Below are 27042 nucleotides of genomic sequence, written 5' to 3'. Positions count from 1 at the left end.
CACGATTATTGGCTGTTGCATTGGACCGAAAGTCGATCTGTATTACTAAATAGTAAATAGGTATATAAAATATTAATACTTTTCAATGTTAAAATTGCATATACACGAATCGTGTGTGATATTAATTCTACTGTTACCATATTAAGACTGTTTATATTGATTTTCTATGATACAAATGCTAGAAATTGAGCAGTTAAGTTCTTAATAGGCTATAATATGCCACAATATATTTGATCCCCATTAATTCAATATTATTTATTGGTAGGCCGTTAAACGTGGTTTGCGTGCATTCATTTTGCTATATTTTACCAAATTACTTTGTTTATTTTTTTCAAAACTGTGATGTTATTGCGGGTTTCATGATGGGGATGTTCTTTTTTCCGGTCGTGCGAACACAATACCATGTAAATTGTACATAATATTATTATGCTATACCCTTATCCCCGAGCTTAGGTATAGTCTACGATTCCTCATATATACGTGTAGTGTGTACATGTAATATACACATAATAATAATAATTTATTATATTATTATTAAATGGTGCAAGACTTAATTTACTTGTCTGTCGGTGAGAATATGAGTATAAGAGAGAGGCGAATTTGCCACGTCCGCTTTGTATATTATATACAATATATACATATAATATTATAACAGTGAAAAAGTATTTATATATACATAGTATATACCTTCATAATATAATATTATACGCGTTGATACCCTGCCTCACAGGTTACGCCTTTTAACGATTATACCCGCGTCCAAATGTCACGCGATAACATTTCAAACATGACCTTTGTCGTCCATAATATTATTATTATTATTATAATTTATAATGTGTAGATTATGATACATATTATAAGTATGGTGAATATACCAACGTATCAACGACAATAATTTTACAAACGTACGGATTATGAATTCCAATAAAATGTGTGGACGTTCATCTTTTACAAACAGTAAATATATAGGTAGGTACCTACTAAAAAATATGGAATGAGTCCAGGGGCGAGTTTTATCACTCACCAAGGGGGGGGGGGCTAATAGAGGTTCAAGAATTTAGTTGGTTGTTTTTTAAATCTATATAAAATTTAAAATTACAGATTATGTTTTTGAGTCCCTCATAAGTAAGTCATTTTTTTTGTCACAATAGTGACAAATTTTAAATAGTTACATTATTGGTATCAATATTTATCTGAAACTATTTATTTATAAAAAAATATACATAAAATAGATATAGGTATTACATTATCAATTCCATATTTCTTTTTTTAACTTTTGAAAACCGTTCAATGATGTTGTCTATTGATACTTCTTTTTCCTTATGAACATGAAGTAAAGCTAAACCATTTAATCTATCTTGACATATTCGTGATCTTAACCTGGGCTCCACGTGGAGCCATATATATTTTCATAATAATATTACACATCATGTCAGACGTCAGTCGTCGAACGAAAAACAAATTATTATTATATCAATAATCAATATATCATAATATTTGGCTTCGCAAAATAGTTAGCTTAGTCCCAAGGGGGGGGGGGCTACTGCCCCCTTAGCCACCCCCTTAAACCCGCCCCTGAATGAGTCATGGTATAACTGTATAAGACGTGCGTACAATTAAGTCTAGTTTTATTTGGATGGCCATAATTTATAATAATGATTTATATCCACCAACGTCGTGAAATTAACACCATAGATAATACAATATAATTATGACTTAATACATTATACTACTTTATACCGTTGCATAATTGGCATAATATAAATTATATACAATCATGTTATTACATATCATAACATACTCAATATTCGTACTCATATTTCATACCATTTCTAGTAGATTTTCTGCAAAAGCGAATAGGTTTCTAGGGAGTTCCTGATCGCATCCGGTTTTAATTGTAAAAACTTTAGTACGATATTATAATAAAATACATAATGAATACGATAAAGTTATTTTTTCATCATCTTAAAACTTGAAAGTGTGTACATTAAGTTTGAAACACAAATTCAAAGCGAATTCAGTTATTATGAGTTTTCCTAACCCCTTTATACCATATTTTTAGCTTGTTAAAAACTTCCGGACTTATACAATATATTATATACGAATAATAACGTTATAAATTTAAAATTATAAGATTATTTATTTATTTTATACCAATTCGTAGAACATAAATCGCATGGCACAATGATCTAATAACCGCTCCATATACCTATAATACATCGATATACTATAGATACACGAGGTGTTTCAATTTACTTATTTTTTTCTACTAATTTGTTTGAACACAATATGTAAAACTTAGATTTTTGTATAAAATATTATATAAGTTATGCTTGCGTGTACAGTGTTTTTCTAAACGTCACTTGTGTTGGGGTGAAAATAGTGCATAATATTAAACTAAACTTTTAAAAATGATTTAATTTAAGGAAAAATATTTTTCATTTCATTATGTAGCAAATAATCTAGCGATAGAAATGAGATTGGCCTTACAATGATGTTTTTTCTTTATTATTTTAAGAACCTATATTTTTTGTGAAGCGTTTGCCGGTAGGAAGAGTGCTTGATGATATTCACATAATATATAACATTGTTATAAGTACATTTTTGTATAGATAAATATATATTAAATTTTATATTATATACATATTGGAAATGTAGTTTGAATAGTATACTTTGAAGGGATAATTTTTAAGTTTTTATCGATAGTTTCTCCGAGAGTAAAAAAATAATATACTATACCTATCGGCTAAAGCAAAAAAATGTCAACGAGTGCGAATTTGACCGATCTCAGCTCAAAGCCTCAAAACTGTATTTATAATACGAACATTTATCATTACATTTAAATATAACATCACAATACACTTACACACTATTATATACTATACACAATAATACAATATATTACCAAAATTCTACGATGAGGTGAGCGAAGCGTGACGAGTGCCTTGAGACGCTCCCATTCTCTATGCAACGACATGTGGCGTGTATATTTTTTAATATAAATATTTTACATTTTATTTTAAACGAAAACAATGCGTTATTTCATAACGTCAAATTATTGATTTAAATCAACCACGTTACGACCATGTCATATTTAAAAATAGCAAGTTGAAATAATACTATTAGTAAATAAAGTGCAAATAAATACAAATTATATTCACTTATTCTGCGTAGCCATATCGTTGATATCGTTGTTATAATTTCATAAATTTAAGTGTATACAAATAAATTTGTAACTGCACGCGATCGCAAGGTCTGCTGTGCGGTAAATTACATTACACAGTTAGGTAGGTTTACGTGTTTAAGTTTAATAATGTGTAACGCAATTCGAGTACATATAACGTCGACATTGAACAATAACAATAACTTGTGATATAAACATTAAACGATACCGATAATTGTAACGAATACATGAAAAGCCGTAAAACGTGGACGTTATTAGGCATCGTATTATAATCCAATAGCATTTATGCATAATCAATGATAATATAATAGTATCCAATGAGGGGATTATTATAGTAGGTATTGTAGAAGTGCAGTATTGCGTATTCGTGGTGTTCATAATTTGAATAGAATATAATTTTAGCTCTTTTTGCATGATATAAACTATATCTACACAAGAAAATATTATTTTCCAATCCCTATCTACGATACAATTTTTACACATAACAGATGTTAGACTGATCGAAAGGAAAACATACAGAGCATGCAATACAGCAATACAGATCGTCGCCATTTAATCCAGTGAATTTTAAAATGTTATGATATTATATTAATTCTATAAGTACGTTTGAAAGTAGTAAATAAATACATCGTGGCGTAACAAATTTTAAACAAAATCTGCTGGCTTATACCTGACCTATACAATCCATGTATAACCCATAATCATGGGCGTTTGTATGATATTCTGTATATATGTAGGACTTTCTCAGAAGTTCATAAAACAACTAAATTAGCTAGAAAATATCAAATGATTAACAAATAAACCAGGGCTTGAAACCGATTTTCGATACCGATTTTGAATACCGGTTTAAACCGTTAAAAATCGAAACCGAAATCGGAAAAAATTAATACCGGTATCCAAAACCGAAACCAAAATCGGAAAAAATTGATACCGGTATCTGAAACCGAAACCGAAAACGGAAAAAAATCAATACCGATTTCCGAAACCGAAACCGAAATCAAAAAAAAATCAATACGCGATATATCTGAAATCAAACCCGAAACCTGAAAAATTTTTTTCGGTTTCAAGCCCTGAAAGAAACAACCATGTTAATGTCTTTTAACGTTTTAAATTTCGAGTTTTAGTAGAAAATACATTCATTTTACAGACTATAATATTTAGTCCTCCCACCACTCATAACCGGTGAATGTAAAATGTAAAATCAAAACCACCAATTAAAATAATTAAATTATGACTCATTATCATAATAAAATATTACTATCGTATAATATTTACTATGTCAATATTTATTAAATATTATAGTATAATGTAATGTTCATGGGGTTGTTAGTGGTATTTTAATGATTAGAACAATATAATAGTATATTTTTTTTTTTATTGAGCTTGAGCCCGGCAACTTAGGCCATTAGCTATTTTTGTTTTGTTTGTATGTTTTTTTGTTGGTAGGGGGAGAAACACGTGTGTGTTTGTTTTTGGCAGAATTTTTGATTTGGGCACCCGTAGGTATTTGCCATGCTCGGGGGGGGGGGGGGCACTTGTTCACCGGACACCGTGACTTGTCCGAAGAAAAATGCCACCCATGGGTGAGGTATCGAACCGGCGTCAGTGTGCGTCGCAACCGACGCCTTAGTCCGCTCGGCCACTCCGTCCCCCCAATATAATAATTATTATACTACTACAATGACAACACGGAATAGAGGATGGAAATTATTCGGGTATAGAATTTCTGTATATCCATTTTTATGATATTTTATTATATGTATTGGCATTTGGAGGATATTGGTATATTATGATATCAAATGTAAAATGATTATAAGTGAATTCCATTAAATCTTAAAACCACACCCTATAGCTATATTAATACATACATAAGGCATATTACAATATTATGGATTTTTTAATGACAGAAACATTTTATAACAACCTCGTTTTATGATAATACAACTTTCAATGACAATTGAAATATATATCATAATAATATTAAGATTTTTGAGTGCGTCTGGAAAGTTTTTGAACTCTTGTTTTGCGATCACCTCTAATAACAATATAAAATACGCAATGATTAAATATTAATTTAATTTAATTAATGATATATTTTATATTTTTACTACCTATGTATAATTATAATATTATTGAGTGTGGTTTCATCCGTCACTTAATGACTTTATTATTAATTCTAATCGTTGTATGTTATCGAGTATCGACTTTCGTATATTTACTATTATAGTGATCTCTACTAAAAATGTAACATTTTCAAACTTTGACACACTACTGCATCAATTTGTTATTAATTACTATTGTTGTATTTTGTATTATATACCAAGGCGTTCTTATTGTATATACTTTGTATGCATAATTATCAATATATTTGAAAGCTCGTTGAGTTTCACATTATTCCCTAACATTTATTAATATAGATTATAATGATTATGTTATTTAATTATGTAAAGTATTAAGTATAATTAAATAAATATTAGAGTATTAATATAATTTTATTTACGTTATTGCGGTTTTAGTTTCTTATTTTTTAACTTCCAAATAATAATATTTTCGCTTATTTGGATAGACGTGTTATTTGTGTTTGGAAATCGTGTTTGGGTCTCGTTTGCATTGATATTTTTTTTTATAATACATATTATGTAAACAATAGTACATACCTCGTGCTACTGTCCGTCAATCGTGTGTATTATAGTGTACGACAATATTGTGGTATCGTAAAGATATTATTGTATAAGTAATAAGTATATCACAATAATATCAGAATGTTATTTTATCCGTTTCCGACAAAGAAACTCTGCCGTCTGCAGCATTACGTTTACCTCAGACCATTATCGTCGTAATAGTTACCAAGTATTGGCTGTAGGATTAACTTGTGGTATTATTTTTTTAGCATCGAAGTCAAATATATTTGATACTTCGCTACGGAAACATTTAATACTTCAGTATTTATTATTATTATTATTTTAACTGTATCCAATCTTGTCATGAACTTCTTAACGATACAATGACAAATGCAGATTCTACATGCACTAAATCCGCAGGTTTGACAATATTACTAGAATCTGCTATAGTTTGGCCCCAGGGTCATATATATATATATATATATATATATATACTAGGAATCAAGGTTTATTGATTAAAATAGTTTGTCCCTTAAACACATAGATACACACACACACATACACAAACACTTACATTCATACAAAATATATTCACAGAGTGAATAAGCGTTGTTGTATATATTGTAATACATAGATAGGTACTACCTATTATATATTATATAATACTATTAGGCCTGTTAAAATGTCAAGCATATATGAGAAATTAAAACTAAATTCTGTTCGAATTTACTGTAGTATATATTTAGTTATATATTTATTGTACTATATAATAATATATTAGGGCATACAACACCCCGTGCATTGTTATTATACAAACACTGTTGACGTTCCATCATTCCGGACTTCTTCTAAACGGCGAAGTCCCATTGTCTGAAACACCTCCTCAAAATACACAAACTATAATCTTATAAATATGTAAATGTTCGTCTAAATCGTGCACGCCAAACCGCTGCAGCAGTGACCATTTTCAGGGTTGCAATCCGTGTACCTGGACAAATACTATTTCGTGTGATATACACGAGGATTTTCCGTTTAAATTTAACGATGTAACTTTTGGTAATTTTATAGAGCATCGTAATGTGCATAATTTCCCTGGGCGTTATATCGGAAATAAACACGGCGCTTGTTCAAAATTGTACAAGAGCGAAAACAAAATGTAATCGTTTGACTGTTTGAGCTTACTATTACGGACGTCGGACGTGTATAACGTGGTACTGAGAATACATATTTTTTTTATATGAACAATGCATGTATATAGTATAGTCACGGGAATCGTGCTGTTTAATGGATATAACGTTTTGGATAACAATCTGCAATTGTACAGTTAAAGCCCTTGTTCGAAAAGAACGTCACTTTATTATATGCGAATATACGGTGCCTTCTATAATTATACACCCACATATTATAATATAATAAAATATCACTGTACACAAAAACGCGCACACGAACGAGTGATGAATATCACGAAATGCTGCTAAAAATAGACGTTTTCCCGAGAATATCCATTTCCACAAACATAATAATGTATTATAATTTAATACGATTTGATGGGCGTGGCTATAGTCCTGCAGGATGTGCATATAAATATAATAATATGTCTATATACGTAAATACGACTGCTGCAGCTGTGCGTACCGTCGTGCACTACATAATATAGTATATAATATAATATATATATAGTTGCGTGGTGTGTGTCTCCGTGTCTCTGAGTGTGAGTTTGTGTGTGTACGTCGATATTGCTAGCGGCGCACACCGTTCGGAGATTATATTGCTTTTTTCGAATCTCGTCGAGAATATAATACTTTCGTTTTTCGATCTCGCCCGCGTAACTACATTTATATATAATATACACTCAAGTTTATCCACCCTCGTTATCTTGTCTTATTTTCGTTCCTCTTCGTTCTCATATCTATCTATCTCCCTCTCTCTACGACTGCCAATAAATGTGAATAATATTTGCGTATACGGGGAGATTATTACAATAATATATTATACGATTGTAATATTATACATAATATACGCGATACGATGTAAGTGTAGGTACGGAGACGAGGGGTAGGAAAAAACACTCGATATAATATACAAAAACCTATAAAGGTCACGTACAGTCGAATTGGCCGGCCGTGGCGTGTACGGAGTCGCCGCGGATACGTCTTATACGTGACATCGTGTATATACATATCAATATTATAATAACATTATAGTCACAGCCCACGACAATCGTAATAATAATAATAATAATAATAATAATAATAATAATATGTATTATTACATTATGTTAAAGTTGATAACGACTAAAATGATACAAAATGATAATGATAATTATAATAACAATAATGACCGGTCGGCGGCAGGGGGTGGGGGGTGTATGTGCGAGGCGCACAGAGTTCATTGAGTGGCGATCGTGCGTGTATGAATGAAAGCACCGTCGAGGGCTGCGCCGTGTGCACGCGGTATACACAACGACGCCGCCGCGCTGGTCGGGGAACTAGCGAGTGGGTGGGTGGGTGGTGGCGTCGGCTGCGTTAGGCGGAAACGGTCCGGACCGCGGCTGAGGAGGCCCCGAGAAACGGCGGCGGTGGCGGTGGCGTATTAAGTGGGTGGGAGAGCAGCGACCACGGCTCCCCTCCCCCTCTCGCGTGCCCTATCGATCGGGCGCACCGCTGCCGCCGCCGCCGAGCAGTTCACCTCGACGCCGCTGCGTACCGGCAACACTCGAGCGACCGGGCCCGGAGCTTATGTGCGTGCGTGTTTGCACTCCCGACGACGGACAGATGGACGGACAGACGGACGGACGGATGGAGACGCGCGAGATAGACAAACCATGAGATTTAATCTCATTTGAACCCTCGGAGTATTAAATACGAGTTTACGACAAGTACCCATTACAGTCATATATAGGTGTGGTTACGATTATCGACAAGTTTGATGTATTGTAATATTATGGTAACGGGTATTTATATGCTCGATATCAGCGGGGGTGGAACGTTAAAAACGGTAGCTATAAACGACTGGAATACCCCAAACAATGAGACCATTTAATGGTTTTCTGGTCAGTTATTATTATTGTTTCATAGGGCAACAGTAACATAAATATTAAAAAATATGAGTACCTATATCGGCCATATTTATCAGGTACCAAATGACAATATATTATATAGGTACCCGGTGCCCTTATATATGTTGTCAAATTTATATTTATATGTCTAATGGACTCGGTCTTAACTTAATTTATACCATTGATGCCTACCGTGAACTTTCATCTTAGACTTTCTTCTGTGCCTCCACTTCGTGGTCTGTCTGCTGTTCCCACAATCATATACCTGGACATCCTTTATTTTCCACTTGTATATCATATAATATTATTATATTTCATGTCTATCTGATTTAGAATTGATCATTGTATGGTATCCTATATCAGCTCCAAAAGAAAAACGATTGAGTCCACTAATTCTATTCTTCATTGGTCCATAGTGGTTTTCTTGACTTCATCTTATCTCTGGAATGTTTTCAAATTGTTCGAGGAGTATAATATTCATATGGTAGGTATCAGTCTTAACTCTTAATAAATAGTCTCTTTAATGCTTCATTATTTCTAATTTTTAGTTGTAAAATTTTAGAAAATATTAGCAACTTTGATAACAGTTTTGCTTGCTCTACCACACTTATTAACAGCATATGACACTGTTTATCTGTGTGTTATATGAAAGAGCACTATTTGACCAAACTGGAGGTACTGTGGCGAATACTAGCGTTATTGTTGCAGTTCTTAGGGTATTAATGTTCACTTCCCATCAAGTTCATGCTAGTTTCAGTATTATGTTTACTCATAATTTTTTGTAATATTCCGATATGACGCCTAAAATATGTTAATAATATATTATGTATAATTTTACTCCTAATTACTTTGATGTAAAGTCATAATTTACCATTTTTTTGTTAGCTCCTCTAATGTTTAGGTGAAATCTGTATCCCACTCAAATCTTTTCAAAATTTGTTATTAGGCTCCATCCGTTCAAGTATTTTTTCAACACGTTGAGGCAGTTTCTTAGAATCCCCTCTCCTTCTTCCAAAATCTTTACAGGGGTGTGTCATAGATATATAACAATTGTTTTAATACTGAGAGCATCTGAGTGACCACAGGGTAGGATATAACGTAGATTTATCGTAGATAAGCGTATTATATTATTATTGTTGTATGACACATTGTGTTATATACTATAAACATACTTATTATCTACCAATCTTTAATATTTGTTATCACCATTAGTTGACCAAATACTAAACGTATATTATAATATGACCTAAAATCTATTATATTATTTAGGTAATACCTATATATATATATATATATATCGTTTTACTTAATATTAACTCACTTAAGTAGTTAAGTGTACTTGTCTATACTATATTGTATAATTTACGACATCTATAACCATTGCCCAGTCAAACACGTATTTATTTTAATTTTTTTTACAGAAGATAGAAGTTTTGTTATTTTGCTCCGGTTTCCGGGGCCTACCATTAAGTGGGTCAAGTCAACAGCGGTGGGAACTATTTAGCAAGCGTTTTGGTCTAGAATTAGTCTATGTGTGCCTGCGTATCGACAATAGTGTACCTTCTGTATTAAATAGGTTCAGATATTTTGATGTACACGTGTGTGAAAACTTAACTTCGTGTGCGAAAGGACGAGTTTATAGGTACTTTATAGTATAAATTATATAATTATTATAATTTAGGTAGTATTATTATGTAACACACGCGAGAGCGCGCGCACGCGACGTAATTTTCCACGGCATTGATGTGAGGAGGGGAGTCAACGACTCGACGTAATAATGATATAATAATTCTCGTGTTTTCTTTTTAGACAAACGGAAACAAAACCCGCTGATTATAATATAATATACGTGCGTATTATACGGAATTCCGTTCAGAGAAAAGAAAAAATATATACATACACCCTTCGTGGCTCGAGAGTTTTTGTTCTTTCGCCGTATATATAGTAAAATGGTTTGCCGACTGGCAGACGAAAATAAAGGCCAAATAAATAAATAAAAAAACAACTCGTAATTAAATTCCGAAACTCTACAGCAGCTCCACGGTACAACTACTACAACTACAACAGTACACCGTATACTGTATTCACATATACATTCATATATATATATATATATATATGTATTAAGTAACGCAGCAGTATATACTTCGTAATATAGTTATCGAACTATTTCCATTGATATCATCGCTGTAGCACTAAAATAGTTTGGTCCGTGAAAACGCCCTTTACGGTCGTTATATACATATTATTATAATACATAGGTATGATAATATAAATTATATTATAATATACCCTCGTTCGTCCACGTTGCATGCCTTTTACGCGTTCCAAACACGCGCATTAGGAAGTACTCTAGACGAACCCTCTTCTCGTGCTACTCCTCCGACACCACACTCGGCGGAATATTATCGAAATCGATACGCAGGTTCTACACGAGCGATCGTTTCGTCAACACCGATTTCGAAACAAGGGTTACGATTTTATAATTATTATTATTGTGTTTATTATCATTACTATTAAGTATATATTATTATTATATAAAGTGGTAAGTGTATTGTGTAATACGCGTACTTACCGACTACTAATAATAATCGTTTTACTGCACGGGCACACAGCTATAGTGCGTGCTGCTGCAGGTGTTTGAGTAAATCTTTTTTAATGGCTCGTTAACAATTCGATCTGCGCATAACCACGACCCTGATTTCAATGAACGAAATTAAAGAGAAAAATAAAGAATAGTCAAATGTAATACATAAAACTCGTATATTATATTATACAGTCTCGTCGTATATATCAGTTTCCGAGTGATTGTTGTTTGGTCCGTATTTACGCATCCTCTTTTATTACTCTAAAATACCACACAGAACACATTATACCTAGTTCGAGTTTGGTGACCTCAGCAGATTATATAGGTATATGAATATGATAATTTAGTGTTAGTTCAGACACGAATCTGTTTCCGCTCTCTTTAGATTGGCGAAACTACAAAACAGAATTTTGGGGAAATATAAAACATAGGTCTCACTACTCATGTAGTTTTGGGACTCTTTAAATTCTCCACTTCTACTGTGTTTCAAAATGTACTAACAATTTAGAAACCATTTGGCTTTGAGGACTACTATAATTTGACACCTATGGGACTATAACATACTCGACTCTCAAGAGATTTTTCCCCTATAGTTGTGTCACTGCTGCAGATATTATTATTATTATTATTATGGTAGGTAAATGTTTATAATTATATGTCGTATGCGTCGTTCAAAAAGTTGCGACGTTGGACATATGCCAACAGCTGTCGGGAAAGTTATATCTCGCCAACTGTGGGTTGTCGACGTGTTGGTATATATAATGATAATATAACGTACGTAAACATGTAATTTGCTCAAAGGCTGATTAAAAACCGTTTTTACAACGGCTCTTGACATAGGTACTATCGTGTATTTGAGTCTCGTATACGCACACAGCGCACCTGCACACAGACTTAAACGCTCCTAAACCTCTTATATACATCCAAACGATTTTTAATACAAAAATTTATTTTTTCTAAAAGAAGACTCACCATATTGTTATATGTAACATATTATATAATGTATTTATGTGTATCTATAATATATGTATAACATTTATATTTGTTTTTCTCTATATACGTTTAAAGTTCATAACCATTACCGGTATGTAAATTTACCGGATCGTTCTTTTCTTTTACTATTTCTATATATAATAATATATTATGTGATAAATAACCGCTTGATCCATTTTATTCGGAGTGTTAAAACAGAATACGCAATCATCTATGTATATATATAATATATATGCATTATAGTCTATACAGACTGTACACCTATCAATGTTATATGGTATTCAGTATGCTTGAGATTCAAATATATTCAATATTATCATAATGTACACAGATATTTACTATAAATCTGTGCGTACACATAATAAATGATTTAAAGTTCTAAATGGAAGAAAAAATATTACATTTTTAAAGACTGGATATTCTGCTGAGCGTATTTTTTATGTCACTTATACTCGTATTATAATTCTGTCATAAAATACGGTGGTCGTAATTATTAATGTCTATAAATACTATAATATAAACGTTCTGTAAGTACTTTGTGACGGCTAAATGTACAACATAATATATGATATGTTTATAAATATTAAATAGTGGCACTGGTAGATATTTATTATATCAAAGACCGAATGCATATTTCAAAGAAGGGACTGGTCGGCTCGTGATTAATTGTCATGACTTAAAATTATTGAATATTATATTTATGTATACACACAATGGCATAATAACAGTTATAATCATAATACTAATGATGTAGATACCACGTGAGCCTCGTGAAAGCGACAGTTAAATATCAATTTATATTATACGTACTGTGGGCGATAAAATTAAAAAAAAAACTTTTATTAAAAAATGCCATACAAAACTATCCGATATTTCCAATGAATTACTACATGTGATTTTATTGTTTTAGGGTACACGCGCACAACAGATTTTTTTCCTCTCCATCGGACTCTATAGCGTGTTATACCGCATAGAACTTCCATCCCTATACACGCGTATAATATCCAACAATATCATCATATTATTATACGTTCGCCGCGATTTATGTCATTAATTTTAGCCGTTTGTCCTAACCCGTAAGCGTTTAACTCTGATGACGCAGTATACCTATATAGATGTTACATTATAGTATCAATGTATCATACTAGGTATATTATAATATAATTATATAACAAAAACATATTAAATTGGTTACACAAAATATTAGTGAAAACAATTTGAATTCCGTATTTTATGTGTTATATGGTTTATATTTTTATTTTTTTGTTTCATTCGATTGATTTCTATGTAATCTTTAAACTTTCCATATAATTTCATTTTCATAAACACGATGTAATATTTTAGACGTCGAGCTCATGCAATTATTATTGAAACAAGTAGCATAACTGTAGCTGTCTGCTGATAAATCAATAAGAATAAAAAAAAATACCTATATAATTTTATGTGAGGAGTTATGCAGTAAAATTTCGGGAGTTTCCCCTGCTCTCCCGCAACCGAAATTTAATTAAATTCTTATAAAAAGTTAAGAATAATTATTATTGTTTTAATGATAATTTAGTAATTTATTTTATTGAATAGTTATTAACATGCATTAACTTACTATATTTTTTTGTTTAAAACACACAATTATGAGAAAAATATTGTCTTATGTGAAAAAACCCTCATGTATGTATTAGGTATAAAGTTTGTACTATTATTAATGATGAACATAGTGAATATCAATATCAACTAATTTCGAATGAAAAAAATCGGTTGGTTTAGGAACATTAGTGTCAAATGGACTTCATTGTTCAAATTCAAGATTACATTTTTTATTTTTTATTTTTACAAGATATTTACAATCTATTCAGAGAACAATAAGCAAATTAGATAAGAGTAATAAAAACATGAGAAATATGACGGAAGAAGCCTCCCAATGATGACACTGGTTGGTAAAATACAACAATTCAAAGATAGTAGATACCTTCTATTATATTATAGTATATACTTTTACAAATCGTGAGTTAATATGTTTATGTTGTAATTCAATACCTACTTCTACACGAGTTCGAGGATTGAATTTTTACTGGGTGTTTATAATATTTGTATGCGTTGTATTATACTGCAGTATTGAAAATAAAGGTAATACGATAAGGTATCTGTACAAAAAAATAATATTCGGAAAAACTGACTGTGCTATATCTTAACGTTATCGACAATTTGGAGTGAATACATCGTTTAAACGTCACATTATAATATGTACCTATTATATACATATAACTTTAGACGAGAGTATCTGAGTATTGGTGTTCTAATCAATCGGAATCTAAGTGTTCCAAACGATTTGAAAATCGGATACGTGACTTTATAAAAACGATTGTAAAATTTACAATATCAAAAAACAAAATACAAATCGGTGTTCTCAACACTTTGACGCAGCAATATCGTGAATAACTGGCTCTCTCTCTCACCCTCTCTATCTGTCTTCTCTATAATATAATGTAATATATCTGCTAAACAACACTGTGGTCTTGACGGACCCTTCTATAGACGCGCGATTTAATATATGAAAAACGCAACAAGTTCGACAAACTTGGGGCGAAGCCAGCCCCGTACAGGTGTAGGTATGCAGTATAAATATAATGCCACACGATGAGTCCCGAGCGCGTTATTATTATAACCATTTTTTAATCGTCATACGCTCGTTAGACAGAAAATGTATGTATACCTACAGTAATTAAACCGCGTTTTAAGCGGCTGACACATACATAATATAATATAATATCACGAAAACACACATAAATAAGGTTTCAGCACGATATTATCAAACATATTTTTGAGTAGGTATTGCGGGAAAAGTGACTCACCGATACCACGGCTCAGGCGTTAAAACAGAAAGTGCGTGCGTGTACAACCGCAGTGATGGAAAAAAAAATTGAGATACACTGGCCCCACGGCCACGGCCGCCGCCGCGGATCGATTGCCGCCGCCTTCGCGGGCGAAATTCAAATGCGAACGCGCCCGAGTCGACTCGCCTGTAGGAATAATAATAATAATAATTTTAAAAAAAAAACCCATAGTGGCCCTTTACCACCCCACTATACATGAAAATGTAATAATTACATGAGAATTATTCTCCACCTCACTAGTCATCAAAGCGTATAGTTTTAAAATCGTAATCGGACAAACTGCACATCATTGGAATGTAGAAATAAAATAATAACTTTATAGGGTATGTATAATAGGTGTACCTTTATATTAAAAATACTTTATTGCGCTCGGTATTTAAGAAATTTAAATTTGTTCTCAACGTAGATAATATATTATAAGTAACATGCACGTGTAACATTATAACATCGGTTATTGTTATTAATTTGCGGCGCACAGTGCGTACACAATATAATATATTATTGTTTTTATTCGTATATTATAATATAACTTATATAGGTGCCTATGCATATTATTATACTTCGCACACGCGTGTGCCGTGTGTTGCGAAGCGAGTTGGGGGGGGGGAATAAAGTGTAGGGTTGCAGGAGCGTGGAAGGGGAAGAAAATGAAAAAAAGAGAGAGAAGCGACGAGGTAATCATTTCGAGGTCCGTAGGAAATCCCGATAATGGCTGTATATCTAAAGAGGGTAGATAGGACGCATGCTCGGGGGTGGGGGACGGGGTGAACTCGCAGTCGTTGTCGCTGGGCGGGTGGGTGCGGCGGCGGATTCAGCGCGCCGCACGCCGTGTCGCCGCTCGGTATGGTGCGCTCATCCAGCCGCGGTGTTTGTGCGTCGCACCCCTCTTCCCCTCGCCGGCCTCCCTTGTTTGTGTAGTGCTCGCCTGCGTCTGTGTGTGTGCGCGCTCGCGAGCCAAACGGGCGCGCGCGCGTGTGCGTCGTATTAGTGTGTCGTATACGAGCGACCGTACCGCCGGTGGTGAGTAGTGTTGCACACGCGCGCGTACGGCGAGGAGTCACCGCGACGACCACGACCACGACTGACGACGTTGATAAATTACAATCATAAAATAAATAAAATAAAACAGTGAAAATAATAATAAATATAATTTTATAACGACGACAACGGACAGTAAAATTATTAAGTAGTGTGACGAAAAGAAAATCGTCTCATAGATCGCGATCGTGCGCGCGTCTATAGATCATGCGGACGCGCCGCGGCGTGTCGTGCTCGCGACGAAGTTTCGCGTGGTGCCGCCGGAAATAGAGACTACGACGGCTGATCTATTCTCACCAAACGTGTATAACGCCGTAATCGGGGTGACGTCGCGCACTTAACTCTCGTTACGCGCACGTTACACGCGCTCGTCGGCCGGATATGACGGCGCGACAATAATTACTTGGGTAATTACAATCGCGATCCCGTCGTACCCGTCCGTCGTGCTGTCGGTATCACGTCGTAGCGGTGGTGCGCGGGCGGGTGACCGCCGCCGCCGCCGGGCGTCCCGGTGCGTGCCGCCGCCCCCGATCGGTGCCGCAGCGGCGGCGGGCGCAGCAGCCGCCGCCTCCGCCGCCCCCGCCACCGTCGCTGCGATCACGACCGCGACGATGTCGGCCGGATGCGTCGTCGGTGACGACCGCGACGGCCGCTGGTCCGTCGAGCCCGGTGGCCGGCCGTCGTGAGCCGACCCGGCGGCGCGTAAAGCGCGCGGACGGCCGACGCCGCCGCTCGCGACCGCGTGCACCACCGGTCACTGCCGCGTCTGATGCTGCTGACGGGCCGAACATCCCAACGGGACCAACATTTCCCGGATCGAGTTCGTTGAGAAATGGGGGCTGACCCCTGTCCTCAAACCGAGACAGGACCCACGCCCCCGGGGTGCCAGCTTGGTAGACGGTGACGATGCCGGAAAGTACGTTTCGCGTCCGGCTATATATATACTATTATATGTTATTATCATTATTCTTGTAGTTGTTGTTTGTTATTATGTATTTCGCGATTGTCATCTGGTCATGTCATTCGACTCGCGGAAAAGGTTTATTTTCGTAATTCGTGTGGTCTGCACTGAACGAAATCGCGAAAAAAAATTACGCCAAATCTACACTACACGCGTATCTGGAAGATGTTGACATTGTATACCTATATTATGCACGTAATTTTAAATCATAGAGATCATAGTCTTACAAGATACGTCGTCCTGTACTATGTATTATACATTTAGGGTTTGGTCGAACTTCAATTTTCAAGAACTCAAATTCGAATATTCAAATTTCGTTTTTTTTCTCAAATTTGAATCCATTATTTAAATTATAAATTATAAATTTTTAATTTTCCAACTTAAAAATGACTTATAACCCATCTTAATTGTATACAAAAATATATCCAGATTTATTCTTAAAAAGTACGACAACTATAAATTGTATTTTGTGGGGTACGGATATTTTATAAAATGTAATAATTTATATTCATAATAGTATTGATGACCGATGTTGTATGGAACTCGGTCCTACTCGGATGGCGGTTCGAAACGTTAGAGTTTGGACTTTGAAGTATTTGACTCTTACAGAGGTATATATTAATTCCCAACGAACTTTGGACGGTTCGGATTTCTTGAAGTTCGGGGTGTTCGAGAGTTCGACAAGTAGTTCGAGTGCCAATCCGTAAATTTATAATACGCGCATAATATATTATATTTGTGGTCGAAGTGTGCGCGCGCGTCTTACGGTTCAACCTTCATCGGTATTAGGTACCTACGCGTCTTTGAATCGGGGGCAGTACAATTTATTTGCATACGATAACCTTATGCGGGCCGCGTGCGCTCGGGTCTGACGACGGCCCCGACCGCGCGAACAGTATAAAAATAAATAAATTCTCGCGCGTCTTCTCTCTCTCTCCCCCCCCCCCCCGTCACCCCCTCTCACAATCACCCCAAGCGCAATATATTATACTAAATCGTCTTTCCGACCGACTGACTCCTTACGGGCCCGTTTTTCGCGGTTAATTAAATGTCGTATTTCATCATTTCCTCGTCGTCGTCGGGCGGAGCGAAAAAAGAAAAACATGTACACATAATATTATTATTCATTCGTGACCGTTAATCAACCGCGCCCGCCGCCTTTTTTCAGTCTGCAGCTGCTACAATACTATTTTACGATAATACGATAACTCTGCGCAATTCAGTCGACCTACCTATATTTACCGTCGAATGACCCGACCGATAAGACGCGATATATCAAATTATTATTATTATTATTATTATTATTATTATTATTGTTATTATGTATAATACGCCCATCTGTTTTTATAACGATTTATTTTTGGGTCTCATGACACGGCAACAAAAATCGTCCGTATATTATACTAGACATACCGTGGTCAATAAGAGGTTCAAAAAACGGTAATCGAAGATAGATTTTATAATAACGATATAATCACGCACTTCATCTATATAGCGTCGATTTTAACGTAATCGTATTGTTTTAATTCATAAGGTTCGTCTCGTTTTCGTTCGACAATATTATACAATATTTTTATGTAAACAGATTTAAACGCAGTATAGTGTTAAGACATGTATACAGTAGTTGATCATAATATAGTCTAACCTAATCTGTCAGATCGTAAATTATGAACAATCACTAAATATTTAATGAATCATTAGCGTGAGCTCTGATTGTCACATAAAATAAATAAGAGATTTAGGGCCCATGATTGGTCCATGTGTAGTTAATAGTTATAGCCCTCTCGGTAATTTTTTTTAGAATTGATTAAATATTATAGATTATTAGTCCCCCCTCCCATTACCATATCAATTGTTCACCTTACGACACTATACTATCTAACTCGGCATGATATATTATTATGATAAGTTATTAATCGGTTATTTAACAGTAATATCATCTGCATATATTTACCATAGACATACTATAAGCATAATCTATTCTATTACCTACCTATGTTTGTCTGTGGTCTGTCTATGATTTATTTAAACGGGAATTTGTACTATTATATGTATTCATTGATACGTCATATTGTACATCATATAGAATTTTGTATTTGATTTTAAATTCATAACAAAAATTTTATAAAATAGATAAAGCGATAGCTTAACATATATACTAACTATAAACAAAATAATTTTATAATTTCAAGATAAATATTATATCAATAGTATAATGAATAAATATGACAGACATACTGTGACAATAATATTGTATAATGTTTTAAAGTCAACAATTAATAGTAATTTCTCGATTTTGTACAATTTGTCGAATGTCGCTGGTCTCTGACTCTGCGAACGTATGTGAGACATAATGACGCATAAGATGTTGAGAAAATAAAAACTCGTTCACGATATTGTTTTAACTGACGATAACTCGTTGGACGTCCGTTTTAGCAGGGTCTAGGGGTGTGTGTGTACGTTCTATATTTTGTGACGTCACGTTATTAATTTATCGCGTTGTTTTTTCACGCCAGTCGCCCAGATAGAAATACAAATGATAAATCTGAAAACCGGAAAGTGGTTTCAGGGTCTTGGCAAACGTTTGGTATGAAATGTCGAGTGTATATTATATATTGAAGGAACTGGAATAACAATTTATCGTCAAGCCCCTCGTACAAATTCCGACCGATTCGAAAAGCAAAATGTTCCATTAGAGTAAACTACTGAAACGTTACAGCATGGGATCTAGGTTTTTAATCTCTTTTTTTATTTATTTTTTTTTTTGGCACTCTCAAGTGTTATAGTATTATATACATGTGTAGGAATATTCTGTCCACCCAAAATATCGGAAAAGCTTACTATACAACAGTGTTTTACATTCTAAATTACTCGTATTTCAAATGTATTTATTTCTATCTCAGATCCCCGAATTTTCTATATAGTTGAATTTAGTTTTCACCATCTTCCGTACATCGAGCTATAGTATATTGCTACCATACCCTCGGCTCTTCCTCGCTTATAAATGTCCCTGTGGAGCATTTCTAATAAATCTATTAAATTAAACAAATTAATTTCCAAGCCATTTTATATTTGTTAATTGCCATTACGTAGTTCATCATCCCGTCTGATATAAAAGATAGTGCGATACGACACTCTGATAACTGCTATAATAATAGAATAAAGGCAGATACTATACACCGTGAGGCAAGTCATCGATTGCACGCGAATTGGTTTATTCGAACTTGGCACAATTCATAATGTGCGTGTCATAAATTATACATTTTAATTATCCCAACACAACGATCATTGCATTATTATTACTATTATATTATTAAACGATTCGACATAGTATTATTACTATGGTATATACTACGACGATATCAAGTCCTCGCAATATTAATGAACTATCACTATAACAATAATAGCATGACGTATAATTATTACAGAATTACGTGGTCATGACGTGTTCGTAGATGCAGACTGATTGTGGCCAAACGCAAATGCCATATTTCACGAACAACCCATTTTATATATAGGCGTGAAATATAATAATGTAGCATAAAATTATGATTTATACACATTGAATCACTATGCATGTATGCTGTCCGTTTGGTCTACATAGTTTCACTTCACGTCATTTGCTTACATATTGAATATTAAATTAAAAATACCCATCAACTTGTATCCGTCCATAGACACACTGTACCTATAGTATATGAGGGTTTCGTTCGGAGACCTCGTAGCGGAGAAGTAATAAGTTATATCGTTACATATAAGGATGAAATTATATATTAATAATATTATAAATTATATATATAGGTGATATTATTATACACGCGTATTTGGGTACCACATCATATTACGAGACACATACCTACTTTAGATCATTTATGACGATTGATAAAATGTATACCTATTGCTTTACCTAACTACCTCAGTAAATGCGTACAGTTGAACTTGATAAACTCGAACTCTTTTAACTCAAAATCGTCGATACCTAAAACATTTTCCCAGTCTCTAGAGTTTTCCATTATTATATTATCCTTGGATAACTTGAGTCTTGAATTCCGCAATAATTGGAACTTTTTGGCTTGTCCCTTCAAATTCATGTTAACCGAGTCCAACAGTTTTTCTAGATCAAAATATATACAGTAACTATCTATATAATACGTGTCACGTTAAGTCGAATATTTTGCTTGCGAATTTGATGCATGAACACAATACTATGTACCTAGGTACATTTATTTTACGATGTCGATGTACATCAGATGTCGTCTCGCCATGTCAACATTTTTCTTTTCAAGTACAATTTGTTTTTATTTTTTAAAAAATGATAACCGTTTACTTTGCAGAGACCCACGATTATTATAAATATTTAAAGTGTGTATACTTTTTGGTTTACCTGAACTTAAAAGTTAAAAGTTAAAAATATAATGGTAGATATATGTAAATTATTTTAAATTAAATTATATCAATATCCATTAAGTTTGCATAACATGATATAAAAGTTAAATGTTTAGAAAGGACCGGACGTGGGGGTAGAGTATTGTAAATTGTAATATTACGTTTCAAGGTAAATACTAAATACAATTGAATGTAATTTAATAAAATCAAAATCAATAATATGTATTTTTCCATGTTTATTAATTTTAGTTAAAAGACACCACAATAATTATTGTAATAATATTATATAATATTGAAATTTTAGTTTTTATTTTTAATTGATAGATTTTTATTTTTAAACATGATATTATTATAAAAACAAAATCGGAGAGCTCCATCTGCTGTACCTATATACTATAGCATGTCTTACACTCCCATTATTGATTAAGTCACATGATAATAATGGATATGTTAAATTTTAATTCAATAATAAATTAATGCATACGATGAACGATTCTAAGCAGGAAGGTCTATCATCATAGATTAATAAACATATTTTATTATACATTTTTATAACTATTCATAATTTATTTTACTGTTAGTAATACGGTAGGTTAAATTAATTATCGATAAAAATATCGCATTCGCAATATTATTAATATTAATATAATAGTATTATATATTATGTATGATTGTTGTTAATTTTTGAGTTAATACTGACTTACCGTAGAACTCTGTAAATAGGTTTATGATATAAATAGGTATAATTGCCAAAAATTAATATGAATATTTTGAAAATTTAATTTTGCATAGTTAAAAAATAATATACGTACAAATTATTATTTATCTGATAAATATTGAATATCGTAAAAATTTGAACTTCAAATATCATTTAAAAAAATATGTATCTTATAAATTATTAAAAATTTTATGTTTCAGTAAAAATTAATAGTGAGAAATATTTTAAGAATGAATTTCCAATTCTTAGCTATAAAAATTGAAACATAATATTATACGTCATGTTCAAGTAGTCAATTACAAAATAGTTTTCAAATTTTCATGATTTTGACGTTTCTTGACAAAATGTTAACTTAAAATAATTACAAAGAATATCTTACCTGCACATTTTTAATCTGATCAAAGATAAATGTATGTGTGATCTGATATTTATAGTTTTCAAATTTTTAAACGAGCTTAAAAATGTTTATCAACGAATTAAACAAAAAAATATTTCAAATGCCTAAAAAAAGCTTAAAATTATAGTCAGAATAATAAATAATAGATAAATGTTGTATGTAAAATTATAATTTACTTTTAAGTAGTATTGGAATGTTTCAAGTTCCTCTGATTGATATTTTTTGAATTGCAATACAATTACAAAAATTATTTGAGGATAAATTGTTACTATGCATTGGAATACCCAATACATTTTAACTCCAGTCGGTCATAAAAATGTACGGTGCTTCACGCTTAACTTTTTTTTAACCACCAGTAATACAACTTATGACGAATATTGAATTTAGTTTAAAAACATGAAGTGTTAAATTTAAAAATTTTTACCTACAGGCTACACAATAAATAGCACATAATATATATGTAATTTTGTATACGTTTAAACAATAAGCACTTTAAAAAAAAATCGTGGTTTTGTATTTATTTGGGTATGAACAATTTAAAATAAAAATAAAAATATCAATAAATCCCTTAATATAATATTTAAAAACTTTATTATTTCTAGAAAATGCTAAAATGACTACTCGATTAAAATTTCAAGTCTCTACATTTATTAATTTTTGAGTTAAAATAAAAAACCAATTTAATTTTAATGAAAACTGGATTTTAGTCAAAATTCCGTTTTCCATGATTTTTAATTGTTTATCCCAGTTATTTTTAACGTAGGTAATTGAAGTTGTTACTTTTGGCCCAAAAAAATCTTAATTAGTACATTAGAACCAATTCACTACCAGAAATCACCCCTAAAGTTGAAATTCTGATGGTTTTAAAATTTAAATATTCCAATGGATGATGAAAAACATTTTATTTTAAACCAACATGGTTTAAATCACTCAGCTCAGAGTCTAAAAACATAATAGGTATTAAACACTTCTCACATTCAAAATGGTAGTTTGTTCTTAGTAAGTGCTTCTATTTTTATATTGCATACTGCGTTTATTTTTGGTAAGTTTTGTAAAATATTTTGGACATCATTCTATTGTACGTTTAAATCATTGATTGGTGGTATTAAAGTTTCATTAGCTTTTCTGGATTTAAATAATTTATTTGTATGTAGAGGTTTTGACATCGCTATGTCATTAATAGTGGTATTTAGAACTGTTTTGGTTACTTGATCAGCCATCTCCATGCAATACTGTATAAAGAACTTACTGTGTGTAAAATGTAGAACTTACTTACTTTACTGTATGTAAAATGTACTTTACTACTATATGATATTGCACAGCAATGCTCATAAGACCACGGCACTCCTACAAATCAACGGATTATGACATTATATGATATCAGCAATAATATTGTTTCGTGTAAACGGTTTCGACTGTACACAACATAATAATATAATAGTTAAAACATTATTACCCAAACGTGTAGTATTATTTATTATACTATATTTAATATACTGGTAAACTAACAATAGCGACTACGATCTATTATTATAGTAGCCCGAACTCAAACACAATAATAATGACATAATAACTACGCGTAACGCATAACAATATAAAATATCGCACGGTACAAGTTATACTATTTTCGTTTTGCAAACGTGTCGACTCAAACGCAATATAATTATAGCATGTATGAAATTTTTCGAAAAAACAAAAACAAAAAAAAAACCGAAATGTATACAAAAATGAAGTCTATTTCCAACAAAAAAGCAGAACATTATATATATATTATGTGGTGGTTATACATGTGTTCGGGTGCGTCTGCTACCGGAGCTTTATACTATTCTGTTCAAATTTTAGGGTTTTTTTGCCAACACCCTCCCTCTAGCTTCCACCGTCTTCATCGTTGTTTTCATTGTAAATAAGAGAAGGGTGGTTTTTTTTATTATTATTTCGGTTACGCAGCAATTTGCTTCGTCGTCGTAACAGACTACGTACACACACACCCAGAAAACTCAGAAAATAGTCTCGATAATCAGTCGGGTCGTGGTGGTGGCGGCGGTGGTGGTGGTTTATGGGTTTTGTCGCCGCGCTGTCTGGTCTGTAGCGGTAACCACGGTTACCGTCAGTCGTGCCCCCGACCCACGTTCTGCAGTGGTTACCAAAACAATCGCCGTGGAAACTTATATAACAGAGACATTATTACACTGAGAGTGTATATTATATGATTTATGATCTCGTATAGGTATATATATTGTATATACTACGCGTAATAGAGACATTAGGGGTACGCGTATCGCTGCTGCAGTCGCACTTGGTAAATTGTTTTTTTCCAACCCCTAACAACCCCGATACTAGCACCGCATGTGAATAGAACAATATAGGTAAGTAAGTTTCTACCTACCAATGTATAAACATATATTATTATTATTTTCTCTTTCTTTTCGCAGTCTCAACCCCCTCTCGCCACACTAGAGCCATTTTTGCGCGTCGTCGTCGTCTAGCCTTGAAACGCTGATCGCAGTCGATTTCGCACATTTTTAACGGATTTCCGCATATTGTTATTATATTATTACTATTATTTTATGCTCAGTAATTGGGCTGACAAAAGCACGCCACAGTATAACAACAACAGCTCGATGGCTATACTTAATATTTCCCGTTTTTTTTCGTCCTATTTTACTTCACGACCAGACGTACTGCTGCAATGTATACGTCGTATAATATTATATATTTACAACTAACGCACTAGTCGAAACTGTTTTATATACATAGTACATATACTTATAATTTAATACCATATATTATTATAATACCATGTACACTAATAATACGGTAGAAAAGCCGAAAACGTTTTTCACGTAATCGAGATCGGGATAAACGGTAAAATGATTTTTAACACAATTTTTTAAGCAATTTTTATACTGAACAAAGTCGACCAGTTTATGATAATAATTAGATCATGTTTCAATGTATTTAATATAATATGTAATATTGTAATAGCTATTAAATTATTAGCTCCGCCTGTCAAAGGTAACTCGAAATGCAGATAGATCAGTCGATACTGATGTGAATTCTGCGCGATATCGGTATCATTTAATTGTGTGTATAAAATATTATATTATATTGGGTAGGTAGGTAATATAATGCTAAATTATTAATAATAAGATGTAGTTGTCGTAGTATCGACTCAGAGGACATCAAAGAGAAGTGATTCAATAAACATTGATTTGACTATAAATTATAATTATATATTAGTCTTTAATTATCTTTTACGACATTTTTGTAACTCATAAGTTGTATATCAATATATATCATATTAATTTACATGGGTTGGCGAGTTTAATATTAATATACTTTTATATAGACATTTTGTCCATGTTTATCGCTCGCGCTTATAGTCGGATGATTTTTATACTCGAATAATATCGTTAGACACCGATAAATTAGTCCCTACTATTTATATTTTATAATGTACTTACACTATGTACTATATACAATTATCTCTAAAGCGAACAACACTTTGATATTTTATGCACTGTATAATATTAGAGTAATATAATAAATTGGGCAAAAAATTATTAGCTTGTGAAGTTGTAGACGACTTGAAATTATTTCATACTATCGGTCTACAAAGTCTATTATTAAATATTATAATAGATTACCAACTTAGGCAGTAGGGATTGTGTAAGAATAAAATAGGTATACCTATACTTAACGCAATCTCTACTATTTTTTTTTAAACAAATGTGTAAGATTCTGTACTCTGCAGCATAAAATATACAAATATTTTATATCTAGATATGAATACAAACCTAATAAAATATATTCGAGCATAATATTACAGTATTTTGTTAAAATCTCTAAAACAGTATGATCGGCAACAACCCAAAGCCCGCTCAGAAGATTTTTTTTTTTTTATTGGTCTTAGGCCCGGCAACTAAGGTCATTAGCTGTAGGTATTGTGGGTTTTTGGGACGGTAGGGGGGACACACGTTTTTTGTGTTTGGCGGAATTTTCAAATGGGCACCCGTAGGTATCTGCCATGCCCGGGTGGGGGATGGCGGCAATTCTCAACAGCCGCCGTGACTCGACTGAAGAAAAATGCCGCCCGCGAACGAAGAATCGAGCCGGCGTCGGCTGCGTCGCAACCGACGCCTTAGACCGCTCGGCCACTCCGTCCCCCGCTCAGTAGATTTATTTGGCTCACAAGTGTAATAATAATAATA

General features: G+C 33.2%; 1 protein-coding gene across 11 annotated transcripts in view; it reads left to right on the top strand.

Moving 5' to 3' along the window:
- Positions 1-27042, top strand: part of LOC100162333 (potassium voltage-gated channel protein Shaker) — a 227219-nt gene that overhangs the window by 160692 nt on the left and 39485 nt on the right. The gene's annotated exons all lie outside the window — the stretch shown is intronic.

This window comes from Acyrthosiphon pisum, chromosome A1 (assembly GCF_005508785.2).
Source record: "Acyrthosiphon pisum isolate AL4f chromosome A1, pea_aphid_22Mar2018_4r6ur, whole genome shotgun sequence".
NCBI classification, from domain to species: domain Eukaryota; kingdom Metazoa; phylum Arthropoda; class Insecta; order Hemiptera; family Aphididae; genus Acyrthosiphon; species Acyrthosiphon pisum.
This window is presented reverse-complemented; position numbering and strand designations above follow the sequence as displayed.